General features: G+C 48.0%; 2 long non-coding RNA genes across 3 annotated transcripts in view; one reads left to right on the top strand and one right to left on the bottom strand.

Moving 5' to 3' along the window:
* The first annotated feature begins 871 nt into the window (after positions 1-871).
* On the top strand, positions 872-8,523 carry LOC134933672 (uncharacterized). Its single transcript, XR_010179753.1, has 2 exons — positions 872-1,412; positions 7,829-8,523. It is a non-coding gene; the product is annotated as an uncharacterized LOC134933672 (long non-coding RNA).
* Positions 8,524-10,785: 2,262 nt separating this feature from the next.
* LOC134933673 (uncharacterized) overlaps positions 10,786-16,731 on the bottom strand; it is a 57,638-nt gene continuing 51,692 nt past the window's right edge. For both annotated transcript variants that reach the window (XR_010179754.1, XR_010179755.1), the window contains exon 2: positions 10,786-11,231. This is a non-coding gene — a long non-coding RNA (uncharacterized LOC134933673). The remainder of the gene's footprint in view (positions 11,232-16,731) is intronic.

Below are 16,731 nucleotides of genomic sequence, written 5' to 3'. Positions count from 1 at the left end.
TGACCGAGATGACACTTTGAAGAAAAAACGGCATCTCGGTCAAAATCGGGACCTTTAGTAAATATACCCCAACCTGTATTGTTACTAAGTTTATATGGTTACTTGTATCCAATGAGTTCCCAGGGTAGTAATGTTACTATTTTGTATCCACTGAGAATAAATGATCTGTTACTAGGTGTAGGTTGGCTGAGGTTATAACATAAATATCCTCCAGATGTCACTAGAAGCCCTTCGCTGACTTAGTATACGGTTTTAATCTTCATGGGAGGGATTGGTTATTGCAAGGATTGCAGAGTCTATCTGACTGTTATAATATATTCCTCTTCTTGTCATGTTATAAATAATATTTAACTTCCAAAGGTGCTTAATAAACGCGGAGTATGCCTTTACTGCACACAAGATGCCTCCTCTTATATATATTAATGGCTCAGCCTCTGACAAAGTCAATAACATTCACAGTGGAAATTATACTATTAGACTTTCCTTTCAAGTATGTTATCCTGCATAGTTATAGGGGATTTACTTATGACTCTAGAAATATATGTCTCCCTATTGCATGTAGGTGCAATGTTAAGTGCAGTTTCACACAGACCTCAGACGTTTTCACTATTGACTCCTGTCAATAGCTGGAAGACTTGAAGATTAGCCACTCCCCTTTCTCACTCTCATAGGTGGGCTGTGAGGATGTATTTGTTTCCTATTGAGTTCACCGATAGGCAGTCAATTAGCAGTGCTGGGATGAAATTATAGGTGCTGTTCTGACTTGACAGCTGAGGTCTCTTGTTACGTGCTGGCTCGTTGTGTGGATGCAGCTGCTGGATGCGTCTCCGCCTCTCAGAATGTTGCTGCCTCTTCGGATCTCTTCAGCGCTCCCCGGCCTGTCACTCTGGGTGCCGCTCCGCCTCTTTAGATGTCACCGCCTCTTCAGCGCTCCCCCGGCCGGTCACTCTGGATGCCGCTCCGCCTTGAAGGATGTCAGCGCCCTTCGGAAGTCTCCGCCTCTTTAGATGTCACCGCCTCTTCAGCGCTTCCCCGGCCGGTCACTCCGGATGCCGCTTCACCTTGAATGATGTCGGCGACCTCCGGAAGTCTCCGCCTCTCGATCTCCCCCCTCTTGAGTGACTCGCCGGCTATTGCAGGGGGATAGCGCTCTTCAGTGCACTACCACCAGTAGTCGCTGCACCCTCTTCTCTAGCGCCCGCTGACAGTTACAGCTCAAATCAGCGGTGCAGAAGAGGAGAAACCGCTCCCATGGCTGCGCACCCGATCCAATCTGTTCTTATGCGGCGGGCTCTTCTATTTATACTCCTGCCATCAGGGTCGCGTGGAGGTGTTCTTCCCGCCGAGGTCTCGTGAACCACCTGTACAGACATGTGCCCAGGGTTATTCCATGCACTGCATCCTCCAATCAGGTAACCTCCCTATTTCAATCCAGTGCCTGAGCAAAAGGTTACCTCACCATCAGTGTCCTGCTGTAGTATTACAATACATCATTCCTCTATTACCAGGGGTACTTCATCTTGTCCATGTCATATAATTTAGTATAACATATGTAATAGTCTCTCTCTATATATGTAACTTTATATATACCTTTGACCATGACTATATAAACATGTATAACATTATGTACATATATACATTCATATATTAGTCATTCGTTATCTGAGAATATCATTACACTTCAATTTCAGACGGTAAAAAACTGTATTATTCAGACCTGGTGTAAATAATGGGTTGCCCCACAATGGTATTCGATGGGAATAGAGTGGGTTCCTATTCAACTTCTTATTTATAGCCTTCCAAGATGTATACGCATCTCTAAAAAGTAAATGTTTGCGATTATCATCCGGTATTTTAGATTCAGGCATTTGTACTGTATTAAAGACGCTGGGGATATCGGAGCAAAAATTGCGCAATCCAAGGCAAACATTGTGTAAATATTACTTTAATACATCCAATCCAGTATATATCTAAAGTGTGCAGCGCGTGAAAATTGAAAAACGTCAGGAAGACCAATTGCCCCTTTTTTACGTGGTAATTTCAGGTGATTGCTAGAAATCCTGCTTTTCCCACCTTTCCGGATAAATTTACTAAACCGTTTCTCAATGAGAAGTATGTCCGCTCTAGGTATACGTAAAGGTAACATCTGATCAAATGTGATAGCTGAGGGAAAGGACCGATTTAACCAGTGTGTTTCTCCCCAGCACTGATAGTGGTAGCGTCATCCATGCATTAATTTTCCTCGATATGGCAAGTATAGTAGGGGTGTAATTCAGTCGATAAACATCGTGTAGTCTGGCTGGAATTTTAATTCCCCGATATTTTACTGCTGTAGTGACTACTTTCAGGTCATGCAAGGGGCCTAATGAGTAGGGAGGCTAATCCCGGGATCGGCGGGATCCCGGGATTTAGGCCCAAAAACGTACGGGATTCAATCCCGGGATTGGAAGCTCCAATCCCGGGGATTGAGGGATCAGCGTTGAGCGTCCTCAGGACGCTCAGACGCTGCCCAGCTCCCCTGCATAGCGTGACCTGTGCCTGTGAGGTCACGCTGCGCTAGAAACAACCCTGTCAGCAGAGCTGGAAGGTATGGCGGTATTCACCCGCCGCCTCCTCCCGGCTCCCCCTACACTTACCCGCCGCCTCCTCCCGGCTCCCCCTACACTTACCCGCCACCTCCTCCCGGCTCCTCCTGCACTTACCCGCCACCTCCACCCGGATTCCCTGCACTCTCCCGCCGCCTCCTCCCGGCTCCTCCTGCACTTACCCGCCACCCCCTCCCGGCTCCTCCTGCACTTACCCGCCACCTCCTCCCGGCTTCCCTGCACTCTCCCGCCGCCTCCTCCTCACCAGCTACCCGGCTGTGCAGGTTTGTACTTTTTTTAATGTCTGCGGGGCAGGTGGGGAGGGGCGGGAAGAGGTGTGGGGGGACGGCCGGAAACAGTTGAAAGTCAATCCCGGGTATCCCGGGAATCCCGGGATTGACCATTTTTCAATCCCGATACCCGGGATTGAAAAAATGGCCCGGGATTGGCTTACCTACTAATGAATCAAGGGGTTCACTACGGCTGGCCGGCGGTCGGGCTCCCGGCGCCCAGCATACCGGCGCCGGGAGCCCGACCGCCGGCTGACCGACAGTGTGGCGAGCGCAAAGGAGCCCCTTGCGGGCTCGCTGCGCTCGCCACGCTACGGGCACGGTGGCGCGCTACGCGCGCCACACTATTTTATTCTCCCTCTATGGGGGTCGTGGACCCCCACGAGGGAAAATAAGTGTCGGTATGCCGGCGGTCGGGCTTCCGGCGCCGGTATACTGAGCGCCGGGAGCCCGACCGCCGGTATACAGAAGACCACCCGAATCAAGATATGCGGGTTCCCCATTTAGAGGTATAAGTTCTGCTTTTTTGTATATTAATTTTGTAACCAGAAAATTCACCAAATTTAGTAATCAAGTTAAACACCGCTGGCAAGCTCACATGAGGATAAGAGACGAATAGCAACATGTCGTCTGCGACTAATGATACGTGGAGATCTACAGCCCCAATTTTAATTCCTTGGTATGACGGTGATTGTCTGATGGCAATAGCCAGGGGCTTCAAAGCCAGCGCGAATAAGACGGGGGAGAGCGGGCAGCCCTGTCTGGTACCTCTCTTAATAGAAAAAGCTGTTGATATATAGCTATTACATAAAACTTGGGTGTTGGGGTTAGTGTATAAAATTTTTATGAAGCTAATAAAGTTATGGGGTATGCCAAATCTGTACATTGTATTAAATAAGTGATCCCAGTGCACCATGTCAAAAGCTTTTTCTGCATCTAACGGTACTATTGCCGCAGGTTTTGTCGACATCGTGCACTGGGATACCACAAGAGCGGTCAGCACCTTTCTTATGTTTACCACCGAGGACCTGCCCGCTATAAAACCTGTCTGATCACAATGGATTAGCGTAGGTAATACCAGTCTAAGCCGTTCCGAAAGTATTTTGGTCAGGAGTTTGTAGTCTATGAAAGTAAGGATATAGGTCTATACGACCCAGAATCTGATAAGTCCCTTCCCGGCTTGGGTAGAACATTTAGCACTGCTAAGTTAAAATACAAAGGCGTATTTCCAGTGGTTAGAATATCATTAAACACCCGAGTAAGTATAGGGACCAATGTAGGGGCCAATAGTTTATAGTATTCGGAGGTGAGGCCATCTGGGCCAGGTGCTTTACCTGATTTAAGGTTCGCGATGGCTCTGGACACCTCCGCTTCAGAAATGGCCATTACTAATTTAGCCCCAAGATCCTACTTCAGTTGGGGAATAGGTAAATTGTCCCAAAACAGATTCGCTGCAGGGGGTGGAGGTTCTGAATATAACTCTGCATAAAATGACTGCATTATCTGGAAAATCTGTTCACTATTAGTCGTAAGCAATCCTGCGTTGGTTTTAAGGGAATGTACAAGCATTGGGGATCTTTGTCCTCGCAAAAGACTGGAGAGAAGTTTCCCCGATTTGTTACCAAAACGATGGAATCAAGCGTCTTTTTCAAAAGTATATCTTGACTCCATTTTAGCAAATAGACCCTCAAACGCCCCTTTTGTGTGCAAATATTTCTCTCTATTTATGGCTGTCGGGGAGGATTTATATACCTGGAACATCTTTGTTAGTAACTGTTGCGCCCGAAGGAAATCTGCTTGTATTGTCTTATAGGTTTGAGAGGTGCACGAGATAATCTCTCCTCTCAGCACTGCCTTAGAGGCCTGCCAAAATAATTGTGGTGAGTCAGAGAGAGTAGTCTCGTTATTACCACAATAAGTGTCCCATGCTTTATCAAGCTTGCATCTGAATTCAAGAGATAATGGGCGGGATGTACTAATGTACATCGCCGCCTTGCGCCACGATGCTGATCGCATATGTACTAACATATGCGATCAGCATTGCGGAGGACAGCTCTTCCGATAAGAGCTGTCCTCCGCGATGCACAGCGGCAGCCTGACTTCTGGGATTCGAGCCCCAGGAGTCAGTCTGCACATGCGCGGGGTGACGGGGGCGGCCGCAGGGCATACTGGGAGGGATCCGATCGGATCCCTCACACAGCGCCGCGGAGAGAAGCCTATAGGCTTCTATGGACTATCGCCAGCTAAAGCTGGCGAACCCCGCATCGGGGCTGACCTGCCGGACGTGGGTGTACATCAGGAAAATGGGGTAAACAGGGGGTCTACCGCATTTTCCGCTTAGTACATCCCGCCCAATGTCATTGAAGAGGGGAATCTCCAAGAGCGGAAAGTACTCCTATCAATATGTAATTTCATATCTAACCAAATAACTGCATGATCTGATAGAGTAATGGGTTCAGTTCCCACCGACACTATGTTGGGGAGCAATGCCACTGAAGGCAGCAGATAATCTATTCTAGAGAGTGTCCCATGGGCTGCCGAAAGGCAGATGTATTCCTTATCAGTAGGATTTAGGGTTCACCATATATCTATCAAGTTCATGGCCTGTGCAAACCAGGGGATACCTTTTTTGGGTAATTTAACCTTGCCATTTCGGGGTGTTTGTCTATCTAGCAACAAGGAAGAGACCAAATTGAGAACACCGCCCACAATAATAGGGGTATCAGTGTGAGGCGTAAGGATTTGCTGATCTTTGTGCAAGAAAAGGTGTACATTGGCATTAAATTACATATTAAATAAGGGTTTTTATCTAAGATTACCTTACATACCACATATCGGCCCTCAGGGTCCACAATTGAATCTTTAATCTCCATACGTACATGCTGTTTAACTAATATGGCTACCCCCGTAGCTTTGGATGAGTAGGGTGAGGAAGCAATCAGTTTCCATGTTAAAGAATTAAGTTTAAGCATCTCAGATTCTACCAGATGAGTTTCCTGCAAATAAACAACATCTAACTTAAATTTGTTGAGATATAAAAAGATTTTTGTTCCTTTTTTGCGGTGAGTTTATCCCACCAACGTTCCAGGAACCTAATTTAATCGTAGCCATCTAACTAACACTGGTATGGGATGTAAACGAAGGTAACTGTGAAAATAAAAGAGTGAAAAGTACCTGACTAACATTTAGATTCCGATACACATTTTGCCATTGTGATACATCTAGACGTGGGGAAAGGAGAGAGACGAGAAGGGAGGGGAGAGAAGATAACATATAAGTGAGTGCAGGTGCACTAGCAGTGTGACATCACGCTTCTGAACATGAAACAAAACACCTAATGAAAATAACATCAGTATACATAAACAACTTCCGGGAGTAAACGTAACGTCGAATTAATGAGTCAAGAAGAAGGAGGTGAAGGTCCTCGCCTATCTCGCCGAAGGTCAACAGTGTACAAATCATGGCCTGCAAAACTTATCAATAGATTCCAGCTATAATATAGACCAGATTAAACATACGGATACCAAACTAGCAGTAATACCGGTATGAAATTAGGGACATAAAATCACCGAACTGTCTTGGATATAGGACGTAGCATAACTGTAAAAGATCCAGATTGTAATATGCAGTTATAATAAAGTACGCATGATTAGTCACCAAAAGCAGTTATGAAAGACAAATAGTAAAAGGATCAGAAGTACATTCCATGTGTTAAGATTCATATGTCCCCAGAGCCAGCCTTGCTACGCATATCTGATTCCTCTTCCACTTTCAGGAAGGCTTCTGCATCATCCGCCGAGAGGAAATCCATAAAGGAGTTGTCTGAGTAGATGCAAAGTCGTGCAGGATACAATAGTGAAAACTTTCTGCCGAGCTGTACAGGTTTTGAACACAACGGAGAGAATGCCTTCCTCGCTTTTGAAAGTTCAACTGAGTAATCCTGAAAAATTCATATTTTATGCGATTCCCGAGATATTACGAACCTTTCGGGAGGCTCTCCAAATTTCCTCCTTGTGCAAAAAATTGAGGCATTTAAATAGGACAACTCTGGGCTGAGCTCCATCATAATTTTTTGGGGCACCCACCCTGTGTGCTCTCTCTATGACCATATCCCGGCAAGAGTCCGCAATATTCAGCAGTTCTGGCAGCGTGACATGAAGGAAAGTATACAATGGCGTATTTTTAAGGGTCTCAGGTAGACCAATCACACGTAAATTAGATCTACGCAATCTATTTTCTAAATCATTTAATTTGTTCCAAATCTGATGATGAGAGTGAGAAATATGGGCCACGTCCTGCTTGAGCTCAGATATATCCTGAAATATTTCGCCTGCTCTTTGTTCAGTTTCCAGTACACGGTGTGTGAGCTGGGTCAGTTGCTTATTGATATCTGCTGTCTGAGCTTGTATCAAGGGTCCCATTGCCTTACGTATCGCCCCCACCATATCATTATATGTGACTGGCACCGCGGGTGTAAATAGTACCTGACCAGGTGTCTGCGCAGCTGGAGCAGAGTCAGGCACTGGTTTATTCAGCACAGCCTCCGGTGCGTGTGTGGAGGAAGCGGAGGAGGAGGGGGGGGGGGGCGCTGCTGGAGCCTCCGCATCCAGCGCCAATTTCAGCTCCATGTGGCGCTTCTCCTTCTCCCGCTTCTGCTCCTTCTTTGAGAGCGCTGCGGGAGCCAGGTACCTGTCCATGGCGGTCAGCGGTCGTTCACAGAGGGGGGTAAGAGGGTATGCAGGGCAGGCGTGGAGGTTTTTTAACCTTTTAAGGGAGGTGACATTTAAAACGCATTCTGGGTGGGCAACATTGAAACCCCATCTTGTCTGGTACGCTGGCCCACTAATCAATGGTGGATTTTATATTTTATGGTCCAGTATGATTTCTAAGTGTTGAATGTGATGTAAAAATAAACAGTACTTCACTATATACACTTTGACCTTTTTCGTGCAGGATTTAGGTTTATACAGCAGTGATTTAAGAGAAAAATCTGTTGACTAAGAAGTGGAACATTACACGAGAACCATCCATTAGTATTACGAACACTGTCCATACCCACCATCGAGACTGTCTAAATATTCCAGGGAGCGCACCACAGCAAGAATTGGAACATTATGGTCTCACCACTTTCCAACTCCTCCACTGCACGCCATTCTCCCCGGCTGCTGGTGCTTATCCGTTCATTGCAGCCATCCCTGGGGGACAACTATCGGAATATTCCCGTGCTGGAAGCTGCTGTACAGTATGTCAAACCAGGTAGCGGGTGTCCGGTACATTCAAAGCTTGACGCATTTCCCCACCTCCTTACAGTATCAGTGGCTTCCTCAGAAGCGGATATATACTATTTTGTGTGGCTAGACCATTTAATGATTAGCTATTCTGAGTTTTGCGAATGCAGTTTTTAGCCAACTTGTTCTAAACAACTTGATATCAATTGGATGTAAACATTTTTCTGAGACCAGTTACAAAATAGTTGTTGCTAAATGAGCCATAACTATTACACCTGCGGCAGGATCAGTCACTTTATTTATTTTTAACAAACATAGGAAATAATTTGTTTCTAAACTTATTTTTACTTTGTATGTAAACCGGCCGGTGGTTGTTCTTAAATTGTATTTGTACCTTAAATAAATGAATTAGCCATTTAATTCCTGTGCGCTGTAACAATTCTTGTTCTCTTTGTTCTCGTACTTTGCAAGGGCTGAGTAATACCCCTTTCAGACCGTTACCTGTGAACACGGGTTATTGGCACATGAGCACCAATAACCCGTGGTCAGGTGCTGACTGAAAGGTGAAAAGATTGAAACATCGGTGACTCTGTATTTCAGCCCTGTTATTGGTGCAGGGTTGAATACATCTTCAACCCGGCTCACTGTGCGGTGTGAACGGGAGCTGGGTCAATGCGACCCGTTTCCCGTTGACTGTGAGTGTACAGGTGGTGCTTGGAGATCATGTGATCAGCAAGCGCGGCCCCCGCCCCCCCAGGTCACCACTGACGTCACCAACCCGGCAATATTCCAGGTTGCAGTCAGCGACTGCGGGGTGCCTGAAGTGGGTCGCACGCTGGTAGCTCCCGCGTGCGACCTCAGGCGGTCTGAAAGGGGTATTACTGGCTGCAACAGGAATTCATTTGATCAAGTGCCTGGTCAGTCGTGTTTGTTTATTTGTGACATGTATTTATTGGGATCCTGTCTTTAGGTCGACAGTAAGTAGGTCGACCACTATTGGTTGACAATAAGTAGGTCAACATAGTTTATATGTCGACAGGGGCTCTAGGTCAACATGACAAAAGGTCGACATGAGTTTTTCCCATTTTTTCCCCATTTTTCAAACCTTTTCATACTTTACAATCCACGTGTCTACAATTGGGAATGGTAACCTTGCCCGAAGCATGGCGAGCTACGCGAGGGGACGCGGTGCAGTAATTGGGGTTCCCGGTCACTGTACGGAGGAAACAACACCAAGAATTTTTTTTAAACTCATGTTAACATTTCCCCATGTTGACCTAGTACATGTCGACCTAGTTACCCTGTCGACCTAGAAACCATGTCGACCTAATCACTGTCAACCAATAGTGGTCAACCTAGACACTGTCGACCTAAGTGTAGTCGACCTAACATACCACACCCGTATTTATTAACCAGCGCGTCACACGTGTGAAGTCACAAGTCTTATTTGCCTTCAGAGGTCATTTTATCCACCATTCCCGGTAACAATCAGCCATTACTGTGCATTATTCATGTCTAATTGCTCACATACAGGTGGTAATGCGGCTTATGACGGGTCACTGGACTGAGCATCCATTGCATTGTGCATCACCATATTATCCCAGTATTATCCCTTCAGACACAAAGATCCCTACACTAGGGCTTTGCGTTCTACAGCTGGGGAGTAACAGGCTGCTTCTGCGTGTGGGGAATTGCCTACGTACACAACATTATAAGCTATTTACTAAGAGCCAGCCTTATTCCATAACCTGACTGTGACACAGGCGCAACATACTAAAAATACAAACTATTAATTTTAGAATTAAAACAGCTTGTGAATTACGTTTGATTAACGTTTTGTTGCCTTTTATGGTAAAAAGCCTATAATAATGTGTCTCTAACCCATCTACTTATTAGTTGGAAATTTCAGCCAACATGTATAAAGTGGATTTGAAAAGATTGGGGGTCTGAGCTCTACCTCTGCCCTCCATTCTCTATTTACTGGCATTGGCTGACCCCTCCTACCTAAAATCACCCAGCCAGTGACACGAATTATGTGCTAGGATTCGGTTGCTCTCTCCTTTGACAAGCTTTGATAAGAGACCGCTGCCAGATAACAGATTATAGTCACCCGGCATCACAGGGAATAGGACACTCAGGGAACTAAGCAGAAAAAGAGACAGCTCTGAGAACTGGTGCTGAGAAACAAAGGTGCTGGAACAGACAGGAATCAGGAGTCTTTCATGACCTACACCGCACTAGAAGAGTGACAGGAGTGGGGAGGTGTCTGCCAACTCCTGATGTGCAGACCTTTCCAATCACGCATGAGGCACAGAATGGAGGTACAGTATCAGGGGTTGTATCTGCTGGAACTTCACACTCCCATTAATTCTAATTCATCTGAGAATGACCGATGTGTCCGTCCCGGTACATAATCTACAGCAGGCATTCCCAACCACGGTCCTCAAGGCACACTAACAGTGCAGGTTTTAGTGATATCCAGGCTTCAGCACAGGTGACTTAATTAGTAGCTCAGTTATTTTGATTTAACCATCTGTGCTGCAGCCTGGATATCACTAAAACCTGCCCTGTTGGTGTGCCTTGAGGACCATGGTTGGGAATGCCTGATCTACAGAGTGAGCAACGTCTGCATCGCAGGTTGTCTGAAATGTCGTAAATCAGTAAAGGTGAATGACCCAGGCACTGAGTAAGTCACTGTTTTTATTTTAGGAGATCCTGACAACCTGACCTGTTCTCACAACTTTTCTATTATCTATATAAGGAAAACGAACAGAAAAAAATTCTAACGCAAACATAGCGAAAGGAGAGCTTGTGGACCTGATACCCGGCTCTCCATGGCCAATTCATTGCCAGAGGAAGCAGCCATATGACCCTCATATGGATAAATGAAAGAAAAAACAAAATAGAATAAAAACATGGTCAGGTTGAGGATAAGCGATGATGCGTAAATCAGTCATGTGACCCGATTCTAAGTGTTGATGTCAATTCTCTGCACAGTCCGGAACCCCTGCTGGCTGCTCTCAACCCTTAATTACGGCAATAGGGCGCAGCTTGATGGCTTTCTTGCTGATGCCGGCATCATGGCACGTGTTCACCACATCTGTGCTGTTCTTGTACGACTAGGGAGCCTAAGAACAGAAAAAGTACTCAGAACAAATCCCTACACACACACATAAAGTATATAGCTATACAGCGGATATTATTATGTAACTGTAGCAGCAGGAGGGAGGGTGAATACAATGAGCTCTATAGCAGCCGGTGCTCCATTACTATTACCCCAGAGCTGGATATATTATGTATAGAATGTTGGCTTTTTAATGTCTCTGCTTCTGTTATTGACAGATGAACAGAGTAATAATCTGTATTTCTTACAATATATGCTCCATTACTGCAGGATCATTTAAAGGGAACAAAACACAATTATTAAAAACAGGCACGAAATATATATTTTTTTACAGTCTTATATGTGTGTTTTTATGCTTTTTTTTTTCATTTCCTTGTTTATATTGGTTACCGGTATTCTGCCGTATTCAATATAAAATACTGTTACTTACATACAAGGCTATTACCAAACTGCACCATCATACATCTCCTCACTCATCTCACAATATCCCCCTACCAGACCTCTCCGCTCTGCACAAGATCTACGTCTCTCATCCACACGCATTACTTGTTCTCACTCAGAATTACAGGACACTGGGGGTGATTCCGACTTGACCGTAAATTTAGCACAGCTATGATCAGGAACACAGACATGCGGGGGGGACGCTCAGCACAGGGCTAGCCCGCCCCCCATGTCAGTCCCTTCGCCGTGGCTGAAGTGCACAGCACAGCGGCAATGCTTTTGTATTTCAGGAGTAGCTCCCGGCCAGCGCAGCTTTTGCATGCTGGCCGGGAGCTACTCGTCGCTGCCCGTGTCGCAGTGGCTGCAGGTGTGGCCTGCCCCCCACATGGTCCGGCTGGACTGTGCCCACAAAATGGCAGCCAAACGCCGCTGTACTGCCCCCTCCCACCCAGCGACTGCCGCTGCCCGTCAATCAGGCAGAGGCAATCACTAGGCAACAACAGCGATCAGGTCAGAATGACCCCCTTTATCCGGGATTGACCCACTCTGTGGAATGCCCTCCCACGCACAATAAGACTCACCTCTAGTCTCCAAACCTTAAACGTTCCCTGAAAACTCATCTCTTCAGACAAGCCTATCACATTCCAAACCCACCCACATAACCTTTAATGCTTCCCTATCCAGTTACATCCTCTCTGTACAGTACACATAACATCACATTTTGTCTACCAACATTGCTGGGTGGTCATATCATATAGGGGGTCATTCCGAGTTGTTCGCTCGCAAGCGGATTTTAGCAGATTTGCTCACGCTAAGCCGCCGCCTACTGGGATTGTATCTTAGCATCCTAAAATTGCGAACGACGTATTCGCAATATTGCGATTACACACCTCGTAGCAGTTTCAGAGTAGCTCCACACTTACTCGGCATCTGCGATCAGTTCAGTGCTTGTCGTTCCTGGTTTGACGTCATAAACACACCCAGCGTTCGCACAGACACTCCCCCGTTTCTCCGGCCACTCCTGCGTTTTTTCCGGAAACGGTAGCGTTTTTTCCCACACGCCCATAAAACGGCCTGTTTCCGTCCAGTAACACCCACTTCCTGTCAATCACATTACGATCGCCAGAACGATGAAAAAGCCGTGAGTAAAATTCCTAACTGCATAGCAAATTTACTTGGCGCAATTGCAGTGCGAACATTGCGCATGCGCACTAAGCGGAAAATCGCTGCGATGCGAAGATTTTTACCGAGCGAACAACTCGGAATGACTCCCATAAACCATTAAGAACCTAGCAACCTGGGGAACCATTATGTAACAGGTAGCATCTATCCTTGTGTATCTATGCCTGTTTCCCTATAGATTGTAAGCTTGCGAGCAGGGCCTTCCTACCTCTATGTCTGTCTGTTTTTGCCCAGTTTTGTTCTTTTACTGTTGTTCTAATTGTAAAGCGTAACGGAAAATGCTGCTATATAAGTTAAAGTAACTGCTAATAAATAAATAAATATTGTCTTAATAAATTGTTTTGTGGAAAGCGCAGGTCTCCTGAGTCTTCATAGGTGGAGAGCACCCTATTTTTGTTTATTCTCTATTTTAGTTTTTTTCTGTATGTTAAGTTCTGTGTCCCTGTATTGTTCTATTGTATGCCCTTTGTGCAGTGCTGCAAAACACTTGTGGCACAGGACAGAAGGGCTGGAGAGCGGCACAGAAGGGCAGGAGAGTGATACAGAAGGGCAGGAGAGTGATACAGAAGGGCAGGAGAGTGATACAGAAGGGCTGGAGAGAGAGCGGTACAGAAGGGCTGGAGAGTGGTATAGAAGGGCAGGAGAGTGGTACAGAAGGGCTGGAGAGCGGTACAGAAGGGCTGGAGAGAGAGTGGTACAGAAGGGCTGGAGAGCGGTACAGAAGGGCTGGAGAGCGGTACAGAATTGCTGGAGAGCGGTACAGAAGGGCTGGAGAGAGTGGTACAGAAGGGCTGGAGAGCGGTACAGAAGGGCAGGAGAGCGGTACAGAAGGGCTGGAGAGCGGTACAGAAGGGCTGGAGAGCGGTACAGAAGGGCTGGAGAGCGGTACAGAAGGGCAGGAGAGCGGTACAGAAGGGCAGGAGAGCGGTACAGAAGGGCAGGAGAGCGGTACAGAAGGGCAGGAGAGCGGTACAGAAGGGCAGGAGAGCGGTACAGAAGGGCAGGAGAGTGGTACAGAAGGACTGGAGAGCGGTACAGAAGGGCTGGAGAGAGAGCGGTACAGAAGGTTTGGAGAGCGGTACAGAAGGGCAGGAGAGTGGTACATAAGGGCTGGAGAGAGAGTGGTACAGAAGGGCAGGAGAGCGGTACAGAAGGGCTGGAGAGTGGTACAGAAGGACTGGAGAGCGGTACAGAAGGGCTGGAGAGAGAGCGGTACAGAAGGGCTGGAGAGCGGTACAGAAGGGCAGGAGAGTGGTACATAAGGGCTGGAGAGAGAGTGGTACAGAAGGGCTGGAGAGCGGTACATAAGGGCTGGAGAGAGAGCGGTACAGAAGGGCTGGAGAGTGGTAGAGTGGTACAGAAGGGCTGGAGAGTGGTACAGAAGGGCTGGAGAGTGGTACAGAAGGGCTGGAGAGCGGTACAGAAGGGCTGGAGAGCGGTACAGAATTGCTGGAGAGCGGTACAGAAGGGCAGGAGAGAGAGTGGTACAGAAGGGCTGGAGAGCGGTACATAAGGGCTGGAGAGAGAGCGGTACAGAAGGGCTGGAGAGCGGTACAGAAGGGCTGGAGAGTGGTACAGAAGGGCTGGAGAGCGGTACAGAAGGGCTGGAGAGCGGTACAGAAGGGCTGGAGAGCGGTACAGAAGGGCTGGAGAGCAGTACAGAAGGGCAGGAGAGCGGTAGAGTGGTACAGAAGGGCTGGAGAGTGGTACAGAAGGGCTGGAGAGCGGTACAGAAGGGCTGGAGAGCGGTACAGAATTGCTGGAGAGCGGTACAGAAGGGCAGGAGAGAGAGTGGTACAGAAGGGCTGGAGTGCGGTACATAAGGGCTGGAGAGAGAGCGGTACAGGAGGGCTGGAGAGCGGTACAGAAGGGCAGGAGAGCGGTACAGAAGGGCTGGAGAGCGGTACAGAAGGGCTGGAGAGCGGTACAGAAGGGCTGGAGAGCGGTACAGAAGGGCTGGAGAGCGGTACAGAATTGCTGGAGAGCGGTACAGAAGGGCAGGAGAGAGAGTGGTACAGAAGGGCTGGAGAGCGGTACATAAGGGCTGGAGAGAGAGCGGTACAGAAGGGCAGGAGAGTGGTACAGAAGGGCTGGAGAGTGGTACAGAAGGGCAGGAGAGCGGTACAGAAGGGCTGGAGAGCGGTACAGAAGGGCTGGAGAGCGATAGAGTGGTACAGAAGGGCTGGAGAGTGGTACAGAAGGGCTGGAGAGCGGTACAGAAGGGCTGGAGAGCGGTACAGAATTGCTGGAGAGCGGTACAGAAGGGCAGGAGAGAGAGTGGTACAGAAGGGCTGGAGAGCGGTACATAAGTGCTGGAGAGAGAGCGGTACAGAAGGGCTGGAGAGCGGTACAGAAGGGCAGGAGAGTGGTACAGAAGGGCTGGAGAGTGGTACAGAAGGGCAGGAGAGTGGTACAGAAGGGCTGGAGAGCGGTACAGAAGGGCTGGAGAGCGGTACAGAAGGGCTGGAGAGCGGTACAGAAGGGCAGGAGAGTGGTACAGAAGGGCTGGAGAGTGGTACAGAAGGGCTGGAGAGCGGTAGAGTGGTACAGAAGGGCAGGAGAGTGGTACAGAAGGGCAGGAGAGTGGTACAGAAGGGCAGGAGAGCGGTACAGAAGGGCTGGAGAGCGGTACAGAAGGGCAGGAGAGTGGTACAGAAGGGCAGGAGAGTGGTACAGAAGGGCAGGAGAGTGGTACAGAAGGGCAGGAGAGTGGTACAGAAGGGCAGGAGAGTGATACAGAAAGGCTGGAGAGCGGTACAGAAGGGCTGGAGAGCGGTACAGAAATTCTGGAGAGCGGTACAGAAGGGCTGGAGAGCGGTACAGAAGGGCTGGAGAGTGGTACAGAAGGGCTGGAGAGTGGTACAGAAGGGCTGGAGAGTGGTACAGAAGGGCTGGAGAGCGGTACAGAAGGGCTGGAGAGCGGTACAGAAGGGCTGGAGAGCGGTGCAGAAGGGCTGGAGAGTGGTACAGAAGGGCTGGAGAGCGGTACAATAATGAGTTTCTGCAGGCAACAGTGAAGCAGGGTGGAGGTTCCTTGCAAGTTTGGGGCTGTATTTCAACAAATGGAGTTGGGGATTTAGTCAGGAATAATGGTGTCCTCAATGCTGACAAATACAGACAGGTACTTATCCATCATGCAGTACCATCAGGGAGGCGTCTGATTGGCTCCAAATGTATTCTGCAGTAGAATGAGGAGTCCTGGAAGTGAAGATATGGCCTCCACACAGCCCTGATCTGGAGCCTGTCTGGGAGTACATGAAGAGACAGAAGGATGTGAGCAAGCGCCTACATCCACAGAAGATCTGTGGTTAGTTCGCCAAGATGGTTGGAATGGGATCTGTTCGATTTGCCGGCTGTGGAGATCCTGGCGATCAGGATACCGACACCGGAATCCCGACAGCCAGGATACTGGCGCATCAGGTCTATTCCCACTCGTATCCATGACACCCATACTTGGAATGGAACCTATGGCGACTGCAGCATGGCGAGTGCAGCGTTGTGAGTGCCGTGAGCCCGCAAGGGGACTCATGCCGCTTTCCCCGCAGCCGGCATTCTGCCGGGATGCTGTTGTCGGGATACTGACAGCTAGCATCCCACCCGACCGGATTATGTACAGTATGTAATCCATTTGGAACAACCTCCCTGCCGAGTGCCTCCAAAAACTGTGTGCAAGTGTACCTACAAGAATTGATGATGTTTTGAAGGAAAGGCTGGTCACACCAAATATTGATGTGATTTAGATTTCTCTTCTATTCATTCACTTTGCATTTTGTTAAGTGATAAAAAAAAAAGGGATTTTTGTTACTTACCGTAAAATCTCTTTCTCTGATTCCATCTGGGGGACGCTGCGCACTTACTGATGGGTTAGAGTGTGTGGGAGC

This window comes from Pseudophryne corroboree, chromosome 6 (assembly GCF_028390025.1).
Source record: "Pseudophryne corroboree isolate aPseCor3 chromosome 6, aPseCor3.hap2, whole genome shotgun sequence".
Lineage (NCBI taxonomy): Eukaryota > Metazoa > Chordata > Amphibia > Anura > Myobatrachidae > Pseudophryne > Pseudophryne corroboree.
Note: the sequence above shows the minus strand (reverse complement) of the source record. Positions and strands in the feature narration are given on the sequence as shown.